This window comes from Miscanthus floridulus, chromosome 8 (genome assembly GCF_019320115.1).
Source record: "Miscanthus floridulus cultivar M001 chromosome 8, ASM1932011v1, whole genome shotgun sequence".
NCBI lineage: Eukaryota > Viridiplantae > Streptophyta > Magnoliopsida > Poales > Poaceae > Miscanthus > Miscanthus floridulus.
Window position 1 is genome coordinate 55,635,722 of NC_089587.1, and position 3,135 is coordinate 55,638,856.

Sequence of the window (3,135 nt, forward strand, 5' to 3'; positions counted from 1 at the left end):
CAAAAAAAATTAATAACATATTTGAACTTAAGGGCATTTTCATCTTTTCACACCTGCAGTTTAACGGCGTTAGAGCCCAAACTGACGGAAGTGGCATGGATGACACGAAAAAGTTGGAGTAGTGGCGCTGAAGACCGCTGAATTTTTTCAGGGGCACACAGGGGATTACGATCTTTTATAAGGGCACACAGGGAAAAGTCTCAAGTAAAATACAGCGTCACAGGTAACATCTAAGTCTATCTACATCATTTCTAAGTCTATCAATATGAATCCTGGTAAAACCTTTGTTCCTTTCTTAACGGGAAAACAAGAGCCCGAACTCCAGCTTAGCCTTCCTTGCTTCAATCTAAGTTAGCACTTACTCAAAAATTAATCCCACAAATACATAGTGTTTCTCTGATATATATATCTGCTGATACACTAACTTTGCATATTCAATTAAAGGGGGGACATCCGTAGCAAGGCAGCAGCATCCCAAGTTCAGAGATATAATAGAAACATTACATTTTCAAAAAATAGTAACTTTGCATAGTCAAATCTACTAATACAGGAACACAAGCTGAAAGATCGTGCTTAATTTGTTCAGTGCATTGCAAGCACACAAGCTGAAAGATCACGCTTCAGTACACTTCGAGCATAAATAAAACGGTTAATTTGTTCAGTACACTAATGCACGAGAGCGCACAGAAGCATACCTGTTTGGAGGCGCTACAGTAGGCATAGCGGAGTACAGCACACAACCAGAGGCCTGCATAAAAGAGCAAACACACAACAGCATGTATCAAGAGCCCAGAAGTTGCATAAATTGCAATTAAATAGTTCAAATGTACTGTTATTTTGTTTCCATTTACTAATTTGAGATATGAAAAACTGAAATGTAAGAAGTACGGTACACACCAACAAGCAGGCATAGATATTTTGTTCAAATGTAACATTGGGAACTGCTCACAATTAACCAATCAAAACTAGTGATTTTAACAGGCAGTTTGACAGGTACCAAACTAGTAACTTATATCTTATTATATCTCATGAGAACATCACAGGTGCACAGCAAGGAAGAGGGGTCACAATTCTCACAAATAAAAATTATGAGGATAGCATTAAAGAGGTCACAAATGCACACCACTCATAGAGTCATAGTTCATTACAGGTCTTCATAGTGCACAAATAAAATTTTCACTTCTAAGAAAATTTCTATCTAAGTTCACGGTTGAATTAGTAGTTCTAAGGTTCTAAAATGCTGGCTGAGTTCTTGCGGCTGCAGGAAAAGCTTGCGGCTAGCGGTGTCGGAGAGCTTGCATTATGCTTTACACATGTTTAAATCTAGCATATTCCAGTAGCTTGAAAGCAGCAGCAGGTATCCCCAAACAACACGAACACATCTATGCAGATAAGAAATTGGAAGCAGGATCTTATAAACCTGATGGTCAGGGACCTTCCCAGATGTTGCTCACGTCCTGCAGTGATCAAACACAAAGGCCCAAACGAAGCATAAGCACACAAGCACCAGAAAAAAAGGAAGATTTCGCAAGGGGGGACATCGGAGAGCAGTTAAATAAAGCTGGAATAAATAGCTAGAGGGCATCCAATATCTGGATCGTCTTTCTAGTATGATCACGTTAAGGAATTGAACCTCACTAATACAGCTGATGTCATCTGGATATAAAGACAAAAAAAACAGCAAAACAAAAGCATTTAACCAGAAAGAAATTAGTAGAAAAGTAAATTATAGATCTGTTTTATACTGCGTATATTCAAAATAAATGGTCATTTATTACCCAAATGGGCAAGAGTTTACGCTCAGGAAACCTAGAGAAGCAGATTTGCTGCTTTACCACCATTGTTGTCTCTAACCAAGCACCACTTCAGGGAAAAAAACAACTACTCCATACGAGTTTAAGGTTCAGTAATAATTGACCAAGGATCACAGCTTCCTCTATTTAAGTTTGATTCCCTGGGATTACATAACTATAGGCTTCTATATTGATTATGACAGGTTCGACCTTTTTCATTGTAAATTGCACTAAAAAATAAAATCAAACGAGTAAAACACTATTCTGACAGCATGGATTTATTAAATCGGATACTTGAATACATAAGAGCCCAAATAGTTTAATCTAGAAGGCCTGCTGCAACGCCATCTTCTAATTTCAATTGCAAATTCCAGTGGCAAATTGCTAATGGCAAATATGTAGGATTGCTCTATACGAGTTTAATCTAGAATGCCAATCACTTGTACGTCTATGCGCAAATCCATCAGTAGTACTAACCCTAGATCCCCAATCATGCACAAATCCATCAGAAGTAAGAGCTCACCATGACAACAGATACCAGATTTGGGCGTGAAGTAGGCGGAGGAGCACGGCAATGAGGGGGCACCAGACTCCGGCAGCTGACAGCTGTCGCCAAACCCTATGGTGGTGGCAACGGCGGCCGACTCAGCGCGGCAGTTGCAGCACCGGCCGGCCGGCCGTTGGCTCCTCGGTGGCCTCCTGCAGGCCGCACTGCCGCAGCCCCGCCCTCGCGCCGCCGCAGCCGCTGCTCGCAGCCCCGCGCCGACGGGTTCCGCGCCACCGCCCAGCCCTAAGCGCAGCAGCAGTCGCGACGTCGCGTGCCCGCCGGCGGCTACAGCCGCACGTCGCCTCGCCCGCCGGCCGCGGCCTTGAACTGCTAGGTGCTAGGGTTTGGGTCTGGGTCGGGGTCGGGTGTCGCCTCGTCCGCGTCGGGGAAAGGGACAAGTACGAAGAGAAGAGAGAGCGGACAGGAGGAGAAAGACCGTGTAGGGTAGGGATGAACGGATGGTCTTCGGCTGCATTGGGCCTTCATGGGCAATGGTCTGCGTGTGTTTCTCCTTGTTTCTTTTTTCTATTTTTATTTTATTTTATGCATATATAAACTATATACATATGCAAATACCTATAACATATAAGTATGTCAATTTATAGAAAGAAAAAATATATTGGCAGGGGTCAAGTTTGTATACAATTTAAACAGTTTTACAACACACGGTATACATATTTATACATGTATATATTTATATACATATTTATACACCATTCATCTATTGTGTTAGATATTGTTTAAGCACTTTTTACTATAGTGGTTTTTTCGCCGCTCCTCATCTCTATGTTGTGT

The 3,135-nt window shown here is 42.0% G+C and overlaps 1 long non-coding RNA gene across 1 annotated transcript; it reads right to left on the reverse strand.

The window, feature by feature from the left end:
- Positions 1-222: 222 nt before the first annotated feature.
- Positions 223-2,793, reverse strand: LOC136472127 (uncharacterized). Its single transcript, XR_010762273.1, has 3 exons — positions 2,317-2,793; positions 1,421-1,457; positions 223-748 (listed from the first exon to the last, which is right to left on the reverse strand). It is a non-coding gene; the product is annotated as an uncharacterized lncRNA (long non-coding RNA).
- Between the last annotated feature and the right edge of the window lie 342 nt (positions 2,794-3,135).